Source organism: Thermobia domestica, chromosome 7, assembly GCF_964235325.1.
Source record: "Thermobia domestica chromosome 7, izTheDome1.hap1.1, whole genome shotgun sequence".
NCBI lineage: Eukaryota > Metazoa > Arthropoda > Insecta > Zygentoma > Lepismatidae > Thermobia > Thermobia domestica.
The window spans coordinates 273,843,448-273,866,409 of NC_137460.1; the positions used below are offsets into that span (position 1 = coordinate 273,843,448).

The 22,962-nt window shown below is 34.4% G+C and overlaps 1 protein-coding gene across 1 annotated transcript in view; it reads right to left on the bottom strand.

Annotated features, from left to right (window-relative positions):
* Window positions 1-410: 410 nt before the first annotated feature.
* LOC145690927 (uncharacterized) overlaps window positions 411-22,962 on the bottom strand; it is a 34,486-nt gene continuing 11,934 nt past the window's right edge. The window contains exon 2 of the mRNA XM_081766374.1: window positions 411-6,522. The gene's annotated coding sequence lies outside the window, so the exon portion shown is untranslated. The remainder of the gene's footprint in view (window positions 6,523-22,962) is intronic.

Genomic DNA, 22,962 nt, shown 5'->3' on the forward strand with positions numbered 1-22,962 from the left:
TGTTCGTTTCTGGTAGAGTTCTGTGGGTAATCCGATATGAACAATTTAAACATTAAATTGGTTACAGAAATCCGCCTTTAGCTATTTGTTACATTTTCCGTTCTGTATGGATAATTGCTGAAACCGGAAATTGCTAATTAGAAATGCTTACGGTTTCAATTGAGGGTGACGGAGAAGATGGACCTATTCTACAAAAATCAGTATTGAAATTAAATGCTTAGAAAATTTCAACTATTTCCGATTTTGGTAAAGTGTTATGGCTTGTCATATATTCACTCAAGACCCTCAATCGGTTGTACAAACTGTTTGTTAATGTATGTTACGGTTTCCGTCCTATGATAACAAATGTTAAGGCCAGAAATGGTTAATTTCCATCGCTCTGCTTTGAATACGGGTTAGCGGAAAATGTGCATCCTTATCTTAGAATGCTGAGTTGATTGTAAAAGCGCATCTCCATAACTCTTACCACGATTGACATATAGAAATAGGTATTGAAATCTAAATTTACACTAAATTTAAGCCATTTCCAGTTTTGGTAGAGCGTTGCCAAGAGTCATCTTATGTTTGACTCTCAATTGTGTGTTGAAAGAAGTCTTCTTCCTGTTTTCGTTCTCTGGTGATAAAAGTTCAAACCGAAGTGGCTAGTATTAACCAGGTATGGTTTGAAAAAAAATTCTGATACAGAAGATAGAGCCTATGCTTGAGATGGTAACCCAATGCAAAAATGTCGCTTCATGATACCTTTAACAGTGTTCATTATTCAGAAATAAATTTTGAAACCAGAAGTAATAGTAATATGCAGCATAGTAACGGTATGTTGTTTTGAGACGCTCAATTCTTGGCAGCAAACCTTCTCTGTCTTCGTTATCGTTCTACGGTAATAAACATTGACACTAGTATTGAAACTGCAATAGTAGAGAGTTTCAAAAACTGCCCATTTTGGCAGAGCGTTTCAGACAGTGATTATGTCTTGTGTATAGAGAGGATCATTTGTAAATAATCACTTCTCGTTATCAGTTAAGGTTTCGTTCTCTGGTTTTGTTAGTTAAGTCTCAAACTAATTGCTAGTCTGAAGAAATTTCCGTTAGAGTAGTGTTAAAAGGGCGAAATTGAATCTATTCGAGGAACAAAGAAATATTTATAACAAGCAGCATCATTAAAGCCTTTACTCTTTATTCATTATGGAAATCACTTTCGGAACTGGATGGATTAGTAAATTTGAACTATCTTCGGTGTTGGTAAAGTACATTGGATAGTCGTGAAAGTTGTGCTAAGACGCTGAGAAGTATTGGAAATAAATACTTATTGATTATTATTGATTAACCTCCTATTATTGAAAATAATAAATACGTAAATTAAGGGGATGGTTGCCTTGCCATATTTCTTTTTTTCTTTTCCGTAATTAAAACATATTTTCTAGTAGTTATAGTTGCAAATAAGAAGTTACATAATATTATGATTTTTGTAATTGATTTTTTAAATATGCTAAGTAATTGCAAGATAATTAATAATTAGTTAATAATTTAACTTTTTACTTTGAATCCCAACGAAGCTAACTCAACCAACCAACCCTGCAAATAATGACTAAGGTATTCTTTCTCTATAGGATAAAATAATTTACAAATCATCAGTTACATATAGTCACTTAATATTTAATTGAACTAATAGAATTTTTAGGAGATCAAGGAATTAAAATAAAATATAGCGTGATTATTGGTAAATGAAGCTTTGCAAATTATTTTATCGCATACATTAAAAGTAATTAATCGTTTTCTGCAGAGTTGGTGCTTTGAATTTCCTTCCTTGGGCCGAAAAGAAAATTTTTAATTAGTGATTAATTATTAATTATCTTGTAATTAATTAGCGCGTTTTAAGAAATTTCAATTAAAAAATTATTATTATGTTTCTTTATACTCAACTATAAATACTAGAAAACGGGTTTTAATTACGGACAAAGAGAAAATCAAAATGGCATTGCAAAAATCTCTTTAAGCTGCTCAGTGTTGTCGATTCCATTTTCATGGGTATCAGCAGACCTGCTCTTTCGAAGCTTGTACAAGTCTGTACAATTACTTTATATTTAGTAAATCTGCTCAGGAATAACCTTCGCGCACTAAGCTTGTTAGAAAACAAATTTTACAGAAAATAGAACGTTGAAAGAAATGTGTTTATTTTTTTGGCTCTTTTTTTTTCTTTTTAACACAATGCTTTGCATCTCCGTCTGTTGACAAACACGATTGTCTCAATATCCACTACTGAGGAAAACATCTGGTTGAATTTTCGTTCAGCACAATCTTAAATACAAAGAGCTCAGACAAATTTAGAGCACTTATTCTCCGAGTCATTTCAAATTACGACGAAGTTAAAATTATTTAACTTTTCGGAGGCATATGTGGTTTCAAAGGAAGAAGAATGAATAACACAAGATAAATCATTGACTTAGTGAGTAAAACCACATGCATGATGTCCTGGCGCGTGATTTAGTTCCGTGATCTTCCGAGTGCTAAGCCAATGCTATACCAGCTAAAATGTGAAATTGTTAAGGGTTTTAAGTCCTTTTCCAACAGCGGGGCTATATAGAAACATGGACCTACAGTTGGAAGTGGGATCCGAACCTCTCCATTCAAGGTGAGCTTCCGGTGGGAGTCGATCCCGCGACCACTCGGGGGAGCGCGCTATACCAGCGGAGCAACGGGATCTCTCTATACCAACTGAGCAACAAAAAATTACTCCATTTATTACTGAATTTGTACTCCATTTATAGTTTCATTATTAGTATGCACCTGGACTTTCCATGCGTTTTTTTTTCTTTCCTTTTCGCACGTGTTTTCAGGTTTTCAGCAGATAAGGGATTTTGTCGTGAGAATGTTCTTGCTATTTTTCTGCAGAACTTTTCGCACTTTATAAAGAAACCTTTTGCTACGAGAACCACTGTTATCCACAGCAAGAATAGTGTCTTCGTATTCACGCTCTTATCATTTTATACAAAATAACTCATATCTAATAAACCTATTTACCTATTTTCTAAATTTAAATTTCTTAGGGATACCTATTGGCTAATACCCTCTTCGAAGGAAATACCACCTTGCTGTTCAAGTGTTATTATTTTTTATCAAGTCCTTTTTGTTATGAAAATGTTCTTTCAGTTCGAAAAACGCATCTACACTATCGCGTTTACAAAAGAAAGCATTGATTCTACTTGCAGTTTTTTTTTTTTTTTTTTTGCTGCTCTTTAAAAGTTTTTTCTGATGGTCAAGTGCTTTTTGATTCGGACGTCTTCAAATCAAGATTTTTACTGATGTCAACGTCAATACGATGTGTCACAGCTCAAACTTCATATATGAAAGAGACGTATTTCTTTAATTATTTTTTCTTTTCCTCTTTATATAGTTTTACATCTATAACATGTTCTCTTGTTTCTCTTTATGTGTCCATTCCCCCTTGGTGAAAAATCATTGTTCACTTTGAGAATGAATTTGTAAAACAAATAAATAAGTAAATAAATAAATACAAATTGTGGAAATGGTTGAGTGAAAGAAAATGTCATTTCGTAACTCTGCCATTTTTAAATACGAAAATAAAATAACACATCTAAGGAAACCCTCGTTACTTCAGACCACTCGCCTTCGGTGCACGTGATAGAGGTCTGCACAGGCCGGAATTTTTAGCCCGGGCCCGGCCCGGCTCGTGAGTTTATAATGTGAGGTCCGACCCGAGTCCAAAATATGTTTTAGCATTTAGGCACGAGCTCATGTGGTAATCAAATGAGGCCGAAATAAACCCGAATTACACAAACTTTATAATTTACTCAAGATTGTATTTTTTTATTTACAGCAATTAGAAGTTTAATATTGCAGTTCTGCTTTAAAAGTTCTTAAGAAAGAATGCTCCAAACGTCTAATAAATATTGTTGTACAGTACATTTGCAAATTTAGGCCCCATAAGGCCCGAGAAATATTATTGTATATTTAAAAATTTACGGCCCGGCCCGGGCCCGAAGTGATATATCCTTTGTAGGCCCGAATCCGGCCCGCGGATTGCACTATAACCTGTAAACCTATTCTATATATATAGTCTCGCTGTTAGGTAAAGACGACTAAAAACCCAACAAACGAATTTTCCCTTTGAGTGTATTCCCTCGTGGCATGCTTATCATGAGAATTGCTGTCTTTTGAAGATTTTGCCATATGTATTTCATTTAGCGCTATGAGAGTAATAAACTTACCGTTAGCGTTGTTTTCAAGTATTGGAATTGATGATGCGATTCCATATGGCTAAGAACAGTAGAATTGTATCTTTTCTTCTATTCATTTGGGGCCTCCACAGTTCGATTCATTGGTCATAGGTACGAGGATCTCAAGAAGAGGAGTAAGCAACACTACAACTCATCCACCCCCAGTGAGAGGATGTCAACCTTTGTTGCCAAACGTCAACGACCGCTGAAGAGCCACTTTACTGTTCTAGAGAATGCCTTCTATTGCCTCGTTACTTTGCGTATATCCATCGACAATATTTAGTAATATTTATGTTAATATATCAATTGTACTGTATATATACATTATTGTTTTTAGTGCGGAAGTTCTATTTGCAGAGTTTAAGTTATTGTCGGTGATTGTGTGTGTATATTTATGTATCGTCTCAGGATTTGCTGTGTGTGTGTGTGTGTTTGCGTTCGTGTTTGTGTGTCATCCCCCATTTATGCTTCTTGTATATAGTATTGTTTTTTGTAAATAGTTAATTGTAAATAATGGAACCTTCAACATCTGTGGTGCCACCCGAATGTTGTAGGATTGGAGGAAAGAAAAAATCGTATTCTTGTAAGTGGAGAGCGACAGATATTCTTAACGTTTATACGTATGTCCGCTTACAAGAACAGGAAGGGGAAAGGAAAACTTCCGTACGGCAGGCTGTGGATTAAACTGCTCCGACCACTCTCGTTTCGAAATCTACTGTGTATGATATAAGAAAGCAGCATTTAACGAACAACGGTAGCTTAAAAACCCCACGCAAAGAAAAAGTGAAAAGCGAATGACACGTGTCCACCAGACACGTATCCCATTCCACACTGTTGGCATTTGAACGAATTTTCCTCAGTGTAGATAACAATTGTGTAATAAAGTTTGAGGGTACACAAAACTGCTTATAACATTCTTAGAATTTGTCAGCAATTTCCAATGTGCGGCATGGCATGTGTGTGTTCATGTTTGAACTCACAGTAAACACCTTTTTACATTAACAACAGATCTTGAATTTTTCATCTTTGTTAATGAGTATGCGTTTTTCTGGCTGAACGTCTTTTAAATAGATTTCCACAGTCTGGAAATGCGTGAGATTTCTAGCCCGTGTGGCCTAATATGTGCGTAGCTTAATTTGAACGTTTACTAATGTTTTCCACACTCTCTGCAGATGGGAGTTTTTACCTGTACTTATCAACGTGCTTTTTTGCAATTTCATTACCATGACTATATCCCCTCCCACATTCTTGGCACGTATATTTTTATCATGTATGGATTAACGTAGCAGAACGTAGACTAAATCCCTTTCCACACTCTTCGCATGCGTCAGGTTTATATCTGTATGGATTAACATGTGTCTAGCCAAATGAGATCGTAGACTAAATGCCTAGCCACAATCTTCGCATGCGTGAGTTTTTTCTCCTCTATGGATTAACATGTGTCTAGCCAAATGAGATCGTAGACTAAATCCCTTGCCACACTCTTCGCATGCCTGAATTTTTTCTCCTGTATGGATTAACATGTGTCTAGCCAAATGAGATCGTAGACTAAATCCCTTGCCACACTCTTCGCATGCCTGAATTTTTTCACCTGTATGGATTTTCATGTGTGTAGCCAAACTAAAACGTTGATTAAATGCTTTTCCACACTCTTGGCATATGTGTTGCTTTTCATCTGTGTGGATCAACATGTGTGCAGCCAAATGATGGCGTTGTCTAAATCCCTTACCACACTCTTCGCATGTGTAAGGTCTCTCTTCTGTATGGATTAACATGTGTGTAGCCAAATTAGAACGTTGATAAAATGCTTTTCCACACTCTTGGCATGTGTTATGTTTTTCTCCTGTGTGGATGAACATGTGTGCAGCCAAGTGATGGCGTTGGGTAAATCCCCTGCCACACTGTTCGCATGCGTGAGTTTTTTCACCTATATGGACTAACATGTGTCTAGCCAAACTTGAACGTTGATGAAATGCACGTCCACACTCTTCACATGTGAGAGGTTTTTCTTTTGTGTGGGTTAACATATGTGTAACAAAATTTGAACGTACACTAAATAACATTCCACACTCTCCGCAGATGTGCGTTTCCTCACCTGTATGTACTAATTTTTCTTTTGACAATGTTGATCTTTGACTATAGCTTTTATTACTCTTTCGGTACGTGAAGGTGATCGATTAAATCCATTATCAGACTGCTTTGGAGATTTCTCATCGGAATAAGAAAACTTTTCTCTTAAAGCAATAAAGGTATTCGCTTCTCTGTGAAGAACAAATTCGCTATAGCGCCTGTAACAAATACAATAAATACGGAAGTGTAAATGAAGGTAATTAATAAGTAAAAACAAAAAATGAAATCATTCTTGAATCTCATATTTCTGTTCCATTAACATGAAATTTTGTATGAATATGTAACCGACAACTCACAAGGTGATTCCATATGTCTCTATTGTAAAAATAAGAGTACATAGTCTGCTTTTAATGCCAATTTGTACAATTATTTGTATATACGATATCAGAGTTAACTCAAGGAACAACAAACATACCTATTTTGTGCTACGTTGAATATACGTTTTATTATTATTATAAGTAAAAATGGAGATCAATTTTTCCTAAAAATATTTGTATCAGAAAATTTAACAATCGCGAGAACTTGTTTCAATTGCAGCTACAAAATACTGTTATTATGACGACCAAGAAACAAAGGAAAAATATAACAACTTTTAAATTTTTCAAAAAAAAAAAAAAAATCCTCATTTTAATCAGTATAAAATCTCAAGCTGTTTCAAAGTAAATTCTCATAGGTACTACAATCTTTGCATCTATTAATATATAGCTATGTGGGTTACATCTGATACATATTTAAGCCCAATTATGAAATGAATACATTTGAGAAGCAGAGATATTTCAATTTCTTGTGTCTATTTTTTGGAAATACATACCATGACTCCTGAATTTCACGTTAAGGGATTGTGGACAAGCATGCACTTTCGTCACCCTTAGATTATTACTAATGAATGTACGTTTGTGCTTAAAACATAGAATTCAAATTTCTTATAACCTGGTGTAATGCCATTAGTAGAAATCAAAATTCTCTACTGGGTTTGGAAGCTAGTTGTTACAGAATGTTTTCTAAACAGTGTTTCTCGAGTATTATTAGGAATGTGAAACACTTTAGTCTTTATTGTTTTCATACGTTAAAAGTAAAAAGGGGCGTGTGATGATAAATGCTAAAATCTGAATACCGAAAAATGGAAGAAATATGTTTTCCATCACATTATAAGAGACAGGAAGCTGAACTGTTTGAAATATTCTTTTTTCTTTTAATATGTTGAGTGTCTACAATTAAGTGGCATTTTAACATGTTATATTCATTGAAATGGGAATCATAAGGGCGGAAAAAGGATTGTATTTGTACGACAAAAATCATGATCTGACGAGTCTTTCTCGTTAGAGAGAGGACAGTTGCTCACTAGCTTTTTAGTTTTAAAAAGCTGTTGCTTGTATCAGTGTTTTGGGAAATACAACATTCAAGAGGGAAAATATGAACAATCTGCATATTTTATCTCAGTACAAACTTGACATCCAGCTAATCTGGTATTAGCTAAGGAAATGGGTGAACTGAGAGAAATTAAATTTTACAGTGAAGCTAGCACCTGTATCTCAGCCAGAAAATTTCTTTCTTTCCTTTTTACGTTACTGTCATTAGAATGAAGATCCTACGAGAAAGAAAAGAGATTTAAATTTTACGTGAAAATGAGAGCATCTGACGAGTGGATTGTGTTAGAGAGGTGAAATATGTCCTATAAAATCTTTTTCTCAATACCAGCGAGCAAGTGACCTACGCCCGACGAGGTGAAAACGGGCAATTTCCGTAAATTTCTTAATATATAAATTTACCATGATATAAAGTTAAATATAATATATAGATCTCCATCACGCATTGCCTGATGCAGTTAAGTGTTCAAATTTTTGCTAGCATATTTAAAGAAAACTACGTTTGAAGCGGATGTTGTGAAATAAGCTGTAAACCCATATAACTTGAAATCCTCTTATAGACTTCTTTAGTTGTTTCAACACGTGCAACGTCAAAAACAGTAAAAAAAGCTTGTAGTATACGACGTTAGAATTATTTACTGGGAAACAAAGTATTTTCAACATTTCTCTTTCAAATAACGCCTATATCCTTTCCAAACGTGGTTTCATACTGATATGGAGCATTATACAATCGATATTTCTTCCTCAATAATTCATATTTATATTACCAGTTTCATTTAAGCTTTACTACAATACAATACTGACGGGACAAAACTTATGGACACTCTTCGCTAAGTATGTCTACGTAGATTGAGGGCTTTATATATAATATGACTTTTTTAAACACAAATTTTACGTAATAAATATTACGTAAGAGTATATGCTTAAGAACACTGGACTTTCATAAATCCTTACAACGTAAAAACTACAAAAAGATAATGCACAATTAAAATAAAGTTTTTAAGAAACAAACTTTTTCCAACTTCAAAAAAAAACACATTCCGAAGGAGATATACATTTTATTTACATTGTCTTTGCCAACGTGCAAGTTTATATGCAGAAATGCGTCTTGATACCGGTCCACATCTCATTAAAATAAGAATTAAAAACACGATCCTGCACAAATTTTGAACTAGGGACAATAAGCGTAAGTTAGCTCAGGGTTTTATTTACCGAACGATCCGCGAAATCTCAAAATTAAAGTTAAGCATTGGTTTTCTGCACATTCTATTGTAGAGGTCAGGTGTGATCAGGTGTGTGTTTCGCTGGTTACAAGCCGGTACAACATACTGTGCACACGTTCGCGAAATTAGGAATGACGGCCGAATGAGTTAATTATGTGGAACAAACGTGACGTTCATTTGAATTTTTCATGATAATTTTCACTGTGCTATTTTAGCAGCAAATTTAAAAGCTCAAGAAAATAAAATATATTCCTCACCTTAAACTTTGGTTTACATTCGGGAATATACGAAACTCATTCAGCCAGTATTAATCAATGCCTAGGTCCCAGACCTCATAAATTTAAATTCCCAACTGGATATCATCCTACATTAAACCGTGTTAACTTGCATTATCATAACCTAATCTTAGAGTATCTTACTCTAAAATATTATCTTATAGTTTTTAACATAACAACGTTTCCGAAGAATTTTACAGCTCCCATGCGCATTACTAACGCAAGCGACGTGTCCCGCTTATCGTAGAAATATCGGTTTCATTCTCTAAAAATATATGATTTCTTACTATTGTAAATGTTAACTATACATATCACGATGTAAACATTATTTTTCTTCATCTCTCGATAATTAAGTTATTAAAAATTTAGCAGTCTTTTTGCTGCGTGATAGTAACATTCTTTAACCCTTTCAGCCCTCACCTACACAATTGTGCAGGTACATAGAATCACTAACATATACAATATAGGCCGAACATGCACAATTGTGCAGGTTAATTTTTCCGAAAGCTACTATTCGAAAAAACTAGATCATATTTATGAAGATTACTAGATCATAATAGATTAGAAAAACACGTTTCTTTGTTTGTTTCCTTTTAAATATTTTTAAAGAAATTGTCCAAGTGCAAAGGGATATAGATCGATACCCTGGACTTGTGACAATTAAGTTTAATTGAAGGTGAGATAGACGAGAAAATCATCCTTTTCTCAATTTGTTCTTTCTTGAGATTTATTTACATTTGAGATGACATTTTTAAAACGGGTCAACTGACATTATCTTCCTCCTGATGGATTGCAAGTAAAACTGTAGCTGCGTGATAGGTCTATTCTAACAACAAAATTTATTCTATTGATTACAGCAACAACTAATAATTACATAATTTTTATACATCCAAACAAATTTCTCCTACTAGTATTGACCTTAGAATTTTACAAACTAGTATACTTCGGAGGCACACATATCAACTAAAGTTAAATCAACGGAACAAAACTTTATGAACATAATTTATTTATGCACTAAGAAATATATCATTATGTACTAAAAAGTTGACACAAACGGGAATAAAGCTCATTAACTTACGCTTTTGCTGTAAGTTCTGGGCTTTACCAGAGAGCTAATATCTTCAACTTTCCTCTATAAGCTAGTTAGTACAAGGAAAGAAGCGGGCAAAGTATTGCATACAAATGTAAATAAAGAAATAATAAAGTGTTCAAAAATCTAAGAGAAACATTATGCTTACACTACAACAACTATCATCTTCAAATTCAAAATGTTACAAAATTTCGAAAATATTTGCGTTCATTAACAAGTGTTACGGTCTTAGCGGAACGTGTGAAATAACCGACGTAAAAGTGGGAATGGTAAAAATTGTCGTGGTTAAAACATATATCATTGGCTGAAAGACGAACAAAATAACAGCATCCCTGTATACAGGATAATATTTCAAATCAGGATATAAGTGTAAATTGATGGCAGTGTAGGACAGTCTGAAGACTGCATATTTTCTTTAACCATTCCCATAACTTCTGCCAAATATCTGCTCCTACTCTTTTATGTATGACTAACAGTATGAACCTGATGGGGTGTATTAAACGTGTTATACAATACCAAGTTTAAAAAAGTTTATATCGTTTCACAGTGTGAAACTAAGACCTCCAAAATATACGAATTAAGTGCTCGAACTTGAAGTAGTACATCTGTAACAACAGGTTTCAATAGAGTAACAAAATCGAAGATAGAATCTCTTTCTTTTACACTGGACGCATCTCAAAAAGCTATTACTAGTTATCCATTTCCCTTTTAAGTCTAGAAATAAATGTTGAGGAAGCAGTTAATTTGCAACACTTACAATTTGAACAGAATGTTAAGGTAGGAGATAGCAAGTATTGTTGGGACGCTGATCGCAAAAGAACTTATAGATATTTTATACAGTTTTTCTTTATGAAAATCAGATAACAGATGGACTAATATTTTCCAGAACAACATCTCCTCGATACTACGGTTTCGCGCATCTTGGACAAACCAATTTCTTCATTCAGTAACCCTCACAGGATCTGCTCGGTTCCTCACCACGCTCAACACAGCCTTGCCCTGTATTACCTACAGGATCGGATCACACAATACCTATCTCCGGTTGTCACTCAACGAATCTACTCAATGCACACAAACTAATCGTCTACCATCCTGTTTCGGGTGGTAGCATCTGTTAGACGATTTAAAATGTAATATTGAGAACAGGTGAAATTAACATCTAGTCTCGTATATTGGTCACAATGAACGTCATGCACTTACATCACGTTAACATGATTTTCTAAAAATGCAAAATGCATTAATGATTTGCACTAACACATAGACAACTTTCGTGAACATTCCACATTCTTCAGTTTTCCCTTTTCTTCCTTTCTTCTACCAATGTTTCCTTTGGTACAAACAGGTGACAGCATAATCGAATAATGGCACACAGAAGGCGAACTAAATCAATTTGGAATATCATCACTATTGAACACCAAAGGCAAAATATGCGTTTGAGTGAAAAATGTAATTAGGCGTTAAATTTGCATCAGTTACGTTGGCGGTCGAAAGGAATGTATGTGCACCATTAAATAATTGTAGAGTTTCAAGATCCCTATAACGTGATTTCTCTTCAACTGAAAGCACCATTTAAAAGGCAATTCACCAGTTCACTGGGAATTCTGTAGGTAGTTTTGCTTGGCGATCACTTCATCAGAAGAAAGTGACTTATTTCAACGAAGAAAAATAACGAAATTACGGGACCCTTAAATACATATAAAATGAACTCATGGGGCATTTATATGTAAAGCCTTTCTTCACTTGAAGTTCATTCTTTCAGGCACTGTTACTAGGATAAACAATATCATGTGCATGACTTTTATTTTGACACATAAATGAATATCATGATATTTTTTAAAAATATGCGCCTTTACCACCACCAGTAATACAAGTAAATTATGAAAAACTTAATATATATTAGATGCAAAACATATTAACATTACATATTTTATATTAACATTATAACGTATATAATTTATTTTTTTCATTCATTGAATCGTTGAGTTACATTCATTGAATCATCATAAATACATGTTCACTTTACAAAAGAACTAAAACATGTATCTATTAGTTTGCATCAAAACATAGTTTACGGAAATAAAATATAGTTATAATAACTTTTTCTAAAAATAAATGCAACTTCTTGAAAATACAGATATAAAATTCACAGGATATTACGAATTGTTGGTTTTATCACGCGAATAGATGAAACATACATTAATTAAAATAGCTTTCATATTCTATAAATGAAAGTAAGTGAACTTACTATATATATACTACATTTAAAATTGTGTATACATAAGAAAACATTTTCAAACTACTCATACCGTTCTAACGCAATAACATACCAATAAAATAATTATAAATGAGAACTACAGGTTACACATTATCATACAATACCCATATGAAATAAATTACTTACCACTCTTATACTATTCAGCGTCTATTAACTTAAATTTACAAGTGTACCTTCTCCCACCATACATTTAAAGTATCTTCTCAACCCTTCGGAATGGCAACAAGACCTTCTAGTGAGGTAGGAATAAAAAATAATACGGAAAATAAGCCCTAGGTTAAAATGAAAATAGAAGGGAGTTGCCATTCATAACAGAATACTCGTCTAATAATATTTCCAGTAACACAGAAAAACTTTTTTCGTTCTAGTAAACTCAGAATGTGCATTAGTTTACACCAACAATACAGGGTTTTCATTAAGTCTGGACGGATGTAATTTGCTTATAATTTTCATAAAAATGCTCATACTGAAATCAAATAAAATCCAACGCTAGCGGAAGGATTAAATGTTTAGTTGGCAACACTGTTAGATAAGCGGCAACTCTGAACGCGTTGAGAGAGGGAGAGGGAGGGCAAGGGGTCAGTTTCATACCAAATTCCATCCACTGTTGTTTTCATTGTTGTTTCAATGTTGACTGTTAAAAGTAAGTTGTAAGCTGTATTGGTATGTGTGTCTTTTAAAGAAATAAATAAATGAAAAACTCCTCTGAGAAGACTATTTTTTTACCGTATCAAAGACGGCGTCGGTGAAAGAGAAAGCGCAATGTGTTCTGTGGTACGCAGGACTAAAATCACCAATTCCGGTTTGTCGAAAGTTCACCAGAGTTCAAAAAGCCGGCACCAACTGAGAGTGCAATCCGAAAGTTGCATGCTAAGTTCTTGGAGACAGGAAGCGTCCTGGACCGTCCTTAAAGTGGGAGGCCGCCAACATCAGAGAGCAGGGTAAAGGAAAGCATCATCAACAGCTCATAGAAGTCGATTCAAAGCCCAAAGCCAGAAGTCATCAACAGCCTGCGACTTCTGGCTTTTGGGTCATGTGAAAACGGAAGTTTATGCAAAGAAGCCAAGTGGTTTGGAGAACGTAAAGGACAAAATGAGGGCGTCTGTGGCTGGTATTTCGGATCAAACACGGCGGAACGCTGTGAGTGGATTCCAGCGCCGCCTACGCGAATCTGTGGACGTAAATGGCGCCCAGTTAGAGGTGTGGTGGTGTATGAACTGACCTGGTGCAGATTACAGGTAAAAATTTAATCCTTCCGCTACCGTTTGCACTTTATTTGATTTCAATATGAGCATTTTTATGTAAATTATAAGCGAATTAAATCCGTCCATTCTTTATGAAAACCCTGTATTACATAAACGCTAGGCGACTCACCTTGTTCTGAGGGTGGTTTAAGATCTTACTACAAGTTACAATAACTTGTCGCATAAGCATCGAGAAAATATGGCCACTATGATAAATGAGAGTTTTCAGCTCATATCTCTTTTATGTAATATTAGATTGCTAGACAATTATTTGACATAGAATGTTCCTTAACATATAAACCGCATTCGTGACTTCTCTTACATGTCACGTCTATTCAACTTTGGATTTAACAAATGATTTAAAGTCAATATGGAAGTGCGTCTTTGACACTCGAACTTAACATTCAACTATTGTAAATACAAGTCACGTTTCAATAGCTCTCTCAGAAGTAGCTGGAATTAAACTTGTTACATTCGCTTGCGTTAGATACAAACTAACTTTAGTCACATTCGAAAAAAATATATTTACCAGAGTTTCAGGCTCAAAAAATCTACCTTTTTGCTGTTTAGTTTTACAGAATCAAATTGTTTTTCACGAAGGTGCTTCTTATGTAATTTTAAAAATATGTTTTTAGTTTTTTGAGTGCATCTCCACACTCTCATACGATCAACAGAATGTACGCTACAAAATTCTCCACTCTAAGGAACTATAAGTTCAAAATCTTTATCTGAGATCCTAATTTTCCATAATAAAGGACCTTTATAGAGCATGAAAATTTACTAATCTTTTTATTTACAGTTGAGCTCAAACGTGATTACAACAAAAACTTTAAATCATTTCCTTTCATTTTATATTTTCCATCCTCGGTTGTGTTGAATTTTTGATTTCTTTTTGTCACCTTCTCATTCCTACCGTAGTCAGCCATTATGAGTTTATTCTCCCAATATACAGGTTTGTTTTCGCCAACTTTCATTTGCTACAATGGTAAAATGCTTCAATAGAGAATAATTAGGTTTTGCGTTCAAGTGAAGACACGCAAGGCTGACACCTAAACTACTACATACAGAATAATGCAGCAAAACTACAATTTGGAGTATGTATCTCTTCCAAGAAGTATGGTCTTAATTACACAACAGTTTAAACAAACTTTTTGTTTTCTATGAATTCGTTCCACACTACAGCTCTTCGGATGGTAAGGAGTTTTGAATTGTAATACCATATTCTTCAATTTTAGACTTAAATTTAGCTGATATAAAATATCCACCATTGTCTACCATTATAGATTTCGGAATTTTCATGGATACAAAGTAGTAATATTCTAAGCATCTTAAAACACAAATGGTGGTGACATTACTAAAGAGAAACACCGGGTAATATTTACCAAATACATCTAAAATTGACAATGCAAATTTATTTCCATTATGAGAAGATGGGTAGGGGCCTAATAAGTCAATTGAACCTTGTGAATTACATTCTTCACGGCAATAGTTTGCACAGGTCTGGCGTGTTGAAGTTTCAAACTTCGTAGGTTTACAATTAGTACTATCACGTAAATAGTTGCTAATATCTGTGCGCATAGATTTCAATTAAAGGAGTCGCTTATGAAACTTAAAATCTTTCCACAACGAAAATGCCCTTGTTCAAGATAATTCACAATTACATCATTCACAAGACATGGAAGGATACAAGTTTTCCAATGGTCAGGAAAATGGTAACTATGATTTAGCAAAACAAAATTTTCAATTTTGTAAAATTCAGCAATACTGCGATTTTTCAGGATCATGGGTGCTATCCAAATATTTCATGGTATTTTCGTACTGTGGATGTTTTTTTTTTTCTTAACTTAGTATCTTTCAGTTTCTGGAGACAAAATGATACGTGGCTATGCGTCGCTAGCTCGATTATCATGGACCTTTGTATACAGAATTTGTATGTCAAATTTCTGAATTTGTATACTCCAACGAGCAAGTCTAGAAATCTATTGTCTCGTTTTATGCAAATATACAAAAAGCTTATCTGTATAAACTTTTAAATGTCTTCCATACAACAATTGAGTCCAACGTTTAAGAGCAACTACAATTAAGAGGCATTCACTTTCAACAACGGTGTAATTTGAGCAATGGCGCAAAATATGCGTTTTAGTGAAAAATGAAATTAGGGGTAAATTTGGAGCATTTAGAATATATGTTGTTATTTTCGTTTTATAGCGATAAATGTTGAAGCCGGAGACGGATAATTTTAACCATCTCCAATTTGAACAAAGCTTTAACGAGAAAGATAGATCGTTTCATAAGCAAGCTGATTCGATTGTAGAAAAACATATTTCAATATCTCTTACCATTTTTGCTTTACGGAAATCAGATGAAATAGCAAGTTTGAAGCACTTGCGGATCTGATATAGTGCTGTGAACAGTAAAGATAGGTAAAAACGTCAAGATCCTAGAACGTTTGCACAAAATGCTTCTCATTATTTATGACCGTTTTGTTTTGTGGCGATAAACATTGAAACTAGCAATGGTTCATTCTAACAACCAGTAATGGTTCAAGGTTCATCTTTGAATTGAATTTGAATGCAGAATCGATTACAAGAAACTGCATCCTGGTAGATTTTATTATTCTTCTTCTAAGAAAATAAGTGTTGAAATTGGATGTAATAGTAAATTTGAACTCCTTCCGTCTTTGACACTGTCAAGAATAGTCATTATATATTGTATTGAGACGTTCACTCGATTGCAGAAAACTGATTGCGGTTATATGGTGTCTTTCTTATTCTATGGCAACAAAGTTGAAAAATATATTGAAATCGGATGTAGTAGTAAATTTGAACCATGTTCGTTTCTGGTAGAGTTCTGTGGGTAATCCGATATGAACAATTTAAACATTAAATTGGTTACAGAAATCCGCCTTTAGCTATTTGTTACATTTTCCGTTCTGTATGGATAATTGCTGAAACCGGAAATTGCTAATTAGAAATGCTTACGGTTTCAATTTAGGGTGACGGAGAAGATGGACCTATTCTACAAAAATCAGTATTGAAATTAAATGTTTAGAAAATTTCAACTACTTCCGATTTTGGTAAAGTGTTATGGCTTGTCATATATTCACTCAAGACCCTCAATCGGTTGTACAAACTGTTTGTTAATGTCTGTTACGGTTTCCGTCCTATGATAACAAATGTTAAGACCAGAAATGGTTAATTTCCATCGCTCTGCTTTGAATACGGGTTAGCGGAAAATGTGCATCCTTATCTTAGAATGCTGAGTTGATTGTAAAAGCGCATCTCCATAACTCTTACCACGATTGCCATATAGAAATAGGTATTGAAATCTAAATTTACACTAAATTTAAGCCATTTCCAGTTTTGGTAGAGCGTTGCCAAGAGTCATCTTATTTTTGACTCTCAATTGTCTGTTGAAAGAAGTCTTCTTCCTGTTTTCGTTCTCTGGTGATAAAAGTTCAAACCGAAGTGGCTAGTATTAACCAGGTATGGTTTGAACAGGATTCTGATACAGAAGATGGAGCCTATGCTTGAGATGGTCATCCAATGCAAAAATGTCGCTTCATGATACCTTTAACAGTGTTCATTATTCAGAAATAAATTTTGAAACCAGAAGTAATAGTAATATGCAGCATAGTAACGGTATGTTGTTTTGAGACGCTCAATTCTTGGCAGCAAACCTTCTCTGTCTTCGTTATCGTTCTACGGTAATAAACGTCGACACTGGTATTGAAACTGCAATAGTAGAGAATTTCAAAAACTGCCCATTTTGGCAGAGCGTTTCAGACAGTGATTATGTCTTGTGTATAGAGAGGATCATTTGTAAATAATCACTTCTCGTTATCAGTTAAGGTTTCGTTCTCTGGTTTTGTTAGTTAAGTCTCAAACTAATTGCTAGTCTGAAGAAATTTCCGTTAGAGTATAGTGTTAAAAAGGCGAAATTGAATCTATTCGAGGAACGAAGAAATATTTATAACAAGCAGCATCATTAAAGCCTTTACTCTTTATTCAATATGGAAATCACTTTCGGAACTGGATGGATTAGTAAATTTGAACTATCTTCGGTGTTGGTAAAGTACATTGGATAGTCGCGAAAGTTGTGCTAAGACGCTGAGAAGTATTGGAAATAAATACTTTTCGCTATATTACAATATTCATTCTATAGCAATAAACGTTGAAGTTGGAAATGGTTAATTTAAATCAAATCAGGTTTGAATAGAGAGTTACGTAAGGAGATGGAACCTATTCTCTTAGGCTGAATCAGTTGCAACAAAACGTTTCTCAATATATTTTTAACCATTTTGCTCTGATACCTGTTCACAGACGGACGGAGGAGCAAATCCGTTCTAGAGGACTGCCGTCACTTACACACAGCATAGTTCTAGTCTAAAAACCTGCGTTTGTATTTATGTACGTTATGAACAATAGCACAACATTGAGATTTACATATATAGTTCAAAAAATTAGTCATCATATTACGCCAGATTCGAAACAAGATTTGGTATGCCTGTTCTAAAATGTAGTGTAAAAGTGTGTGTGTACAAATAAAACGAATACAATTTTAACACACATAATTTCTTTTATATCAGGATAAAAATCCATAGGACATTTTTAAAGATATGCTGACACATAATGAGTGGTTAAATACGTGATTTGACAGAGCGATTATTTTCAGAAAACTGAGGCTGCAGCACCAACACTGAGTAAAAGGTTTAGCTGCATAGCACACACTGGCAGTAACTTTCTGAGTAAAGGAAAAATAAAACATTGATGTAAAAAAAAAAATGTGCTATGACATCGTTCTGTATTTTTTGCGAACACATCCTTACCTAATCACTGCTAATCCACGACCATTAAATTTGAAATAAATAAATAATTATTAATAAATATGAACACAGAAATCCATTTTGAAAAAAAGATACAAAAGTGTAATCATATATAATGGAATCTGATTTAACCTACCCTAATCTATGAACACATAATCTAAGATGCAGAAATAATCCAGGCAGTCAAAAGAAAGAAAGCGAAGTGTGAAGATATTTGACCAAATCTATTTTTGTGACCACCTTTTGAACAGAGCACTTCGGTTTTTGTCTGCTACTGGCAGAGAACTCGCTCAAGACCCCAGCGCTTTTTAACGACAGTGTATCGAAGTCAGCAACTTTTCTTCCAAGTCATTTTACGTTCGCTGTCAGTTATCACATGAGTTTTCGAAAACTTATATGTTTGTGACACAACAATTTCTAAATATATTAAGGATATTATTGATTAACCTCCTATTATTGAAAATAATAAATACGTAAATTAAGGAGATCGTTGCCTTGCCATATTTCTTTTTTTTCTTTTCCGTAATTAAAACATATTTTCTAGTAGTTATAGTTGCAAATAAGAAGTTACATAATATTATGATTTTTTGTAATTGATTTTTTAAATATGCTAAGTAATTGCGAGATAATTAATAATTAGTTAATAACTTAATTTTTACTTTGAATCCCAACGAAGGAAACTCAACCAACCAACCCTGCAAATAATGACTAAGTTCCTCTTCCTCTATAGGATAAAATAATTTACAAATCATCAGTTACACATAGTCACTTAATATTTAATTGAACTAATAGAATTTTTAGGAGATCAAGGAATTAAAATAAAATATAGCGTGTCTATTGGTAAATGAAGCTTTGCAAATTATTTTATCGTATACATTAAAAGTAATTAATCGTTTCCTGCAGAGTTGGTGCTTTGAATTTCATTCGTTGGGCCGAAAAGAAAATTTTTAATTAGTGATTAATTATTAATTATCTTGTAATTAATTAGCGCGTTTTAAGAAATTTCAATTACAAAATTATTATTATGTTTCTTTATACTCAACTATAAATACTACAAAACGGGTTTTAAATACGGACAAAGAGAAAATCAAAATGGCATTGCAAAAATCTCTTTAAGCTGCTCAGTGTTGTCGATTCCATTTTCATGGGTATCAGCAGACCTGCTCTTTCGAAGCTTGTACAAGTCTGCACAATTACTTTATATTTAGTAAATCTGCTCAAGAATACCCTTCGCGTACTAAGCTTTTTAGAAAACAAATTTTACAGAAAATAGAACCCTGAAGGAAATGTGTTTATTTTTTTTGGCTCTTTTTTTTCTTTTTAACACAATGCTTTGCATCTCCGTCTGTTGACAAACACGATTGTCTCAATATCCACTACTGAGGAAAACATCTGGTTGAATTTTCGTTCAGCACATTCTTAAATACTAAGAGCTCAGACAAATTTAGAGCACTTATTCTCCGCGTCTTTTCAAATTACGACGAAGAAGTTAAAATTATTTAACTTTTCGCAGGCATATGTGGTTTCAAAGGGTGCAGAATGAATAACACAAGATAAACCATTGACTTAGTGAGTAAAACCTCATGCATGATGTCCTGGCGCGTGATTTAGTTCCGTGATCTTCCGAGTGCTAAGCCAATGCTATACCAGCTAAAATGTGAAATTGTTAAGGGTCTTAAGTTCTTTTTCAACAGCGGGGCTATATAGAAACATGGACCTACAGTTGGAAGTGGGATCCGAACCACTCCATTCAAAGTGATCTTCCGGTGGGAGTCGATCCCGCGACCACTCCGGGAGCCCACTATACCAGAGGAGCAGCGGGAGCTCTCTATACCAACTGAGCAACGAAAAATTACTCCATTCATTACTGAATTTGTACTCCATTTATAGTTTCATTATTAGTATGCACCTGGACTTTCCATGCGTTTTTTTTTTTCCTTTTCGCACATGTTTTCAGGTTCTCAGCAGATAAGGGATTTTGTCGTGAGAATGTTCTTGCTATTTTTCTGCAGAACTTTTCGCAATTTATAAAGAAACCTTTTGCTACGAGAACCACTGTTATCCACAGCAAGAATAGTGTCTTCGTATTCACGCTCTTATCATTTTATACAAAATAACTCAAATCTATTAAACCTACTTACCTATTTTCTAAATTTAAACTTCTTACAGATACCTATTGGCTAATACCCTCTTCAAAGGAAATACCACGTTGCTATTCAAGTGTTATTATCATTATCAAGTCCTTTTTGTTATGAAAATGTTCTTTCAGTTCGAAAAACACGTCTACACTATAGCGTTTACATAAGAAAGCATTGATTCCACTTGCAGTTTTTTTTTTTTTTTTTTTGCTGCTCTTGAAAAGTTTTGTCTGATGCTCAAGTGCTTTTTGATTCGGACGTCTTCAAATCAAGATTTTTACTGATGTCAACTTCAATACGATGTTTCACAGCTCAAACTTCATATATGAAAGAGACGTATTTCTTTAATTATTTTCTCTTTTCCTCTTTATATAGTTTTACATCTATAACATGTTCTCTTGTTTCTCTTTATGTGTCCATTCCCCCTTGGAGAAAAATCATTGTTCACTTTGAGAATGAATTTGTAAAACAAACAAATAAATAAATAAATAAATAAAAATTGTGGAAATGGTTGAGTGAAAGAAAATGTCATTTCGTAACTCTGCCATTTTTAAATACGAAAATAAAATAACACATCTAAGGAAACCCTCGTTACTTCAGACCACTCGCCTTCGGTGCACGTGATAGAGGTCTGCACAGGCCGGAATTTTTAGCCCGGGCCCGGCCCGGCTCGTGAGTTTATAATGTGAGGTCCGACCCGAGTCCAAAATATGTTTTAGCATTTAGGCACGAGCTCATGTGGTAATCAAATGAGGCCGAAATAAACCCGAATTACATAAACTTTATAATTTACTCAAGATTGTATTTTCTTTTTTTATTTACAGCAATTAGAAGTTTAATATTGCAGTTCTGCTTTAAAAGTTGTTAAGAAAGAATGCTCCAAACGTCCAATAAATATTGTTGTACAGTACATTTACAAAGTTAGGCCCCAAAAGGCCCGAGAAATATTATTGTATATTTAAAAATTTACGGCCCGGCCCGGGCCCGAAGTGATATATCCTTTGTAGGCCTGAGTCCGGCCCAAGGATTGCACTATAACCTGTAATCCCATTCTCTATATAGTCCCGCTGTTGGGTAAAGACGACTAAAAACCCAACAAACGAATTTTCCCTTTGAGTGTATTCCCTCGTGACATGCTTATCATGAGAATTGCTGTCTTATGAAGATTTTGCCATATGAATTTCATATAGCGCTATGAGAGTAATAAACTTAACGTTAGCGTTGTTTTCAAGTATTGGAATTGATGATGCGATTCCAAATGACTAAGAACAGTAGAATTGTATCTTTTCTTCTATTCATTTAGGGCCTCCACAGTTCGATTCATTGGTCATAGGTACGAGGATCTCAAGAAGAGGAGTAAGCAACACTACAACTCATCCACCCCCAGTGAGAGGATGTCAACCTTTGTTGCCAAACGTCAACGACCGCTGAAGAGCCACTTTACTGTTCTAGAGAAAGCGATCTATTGCCTCGTTACTTTGCGTATATATCTGTCGAAAATATTTAGTAATATTAATGTAAATATATCAATTGTACTATGTATATACATTATTGTTTTTAGTGCGGAAGTTCTATTTGCAGAGTTTAAGTTATTGTCGGTGATTGTGTGTGTATATTTATGTATCGTCTCAAGATTTGCTGTGTGTGTGTGTGTTTGCGTTCGTGTTTGTGTGTCATCCCCCATTTATGCTTCTTGTATATAGTATTGATTTTTGTAAATAGTTAATTGTAAATAATGGAACCATCAACATCTGTGCTGTCACCCGAATGTTATAGGATTGGAGGAAAGAAAAAATCGTATTCTTGAAAGTGGAGAGCGACAGATATTCTTAACGTTTATACGTATTTCCGCTTACAAGAACAGGAAGGGGAAAGAAAAACTTCCGTACGGGAGGCTGTGGATAAAACTGCTCCGACCACTCTCGTTGCGAAATCTACTGTGTATAAGAAAGCAGCATTTAATGAACAACGGTAGCTTAAAAACCCCACGCAAAGAAAGAAAAAGTGAAAAGCGAATGACACGTGTCCACCAGACACGTATCCAGGGGTGTCTAGGGGGCTCCCGCTAAATTTTCACTGGCCACCTAAAATTTTAACGGTAGGCTGGCAAATGAACTATAATATGGTGATAAGCTATAATATGGTTAGATCGGACCCCCCT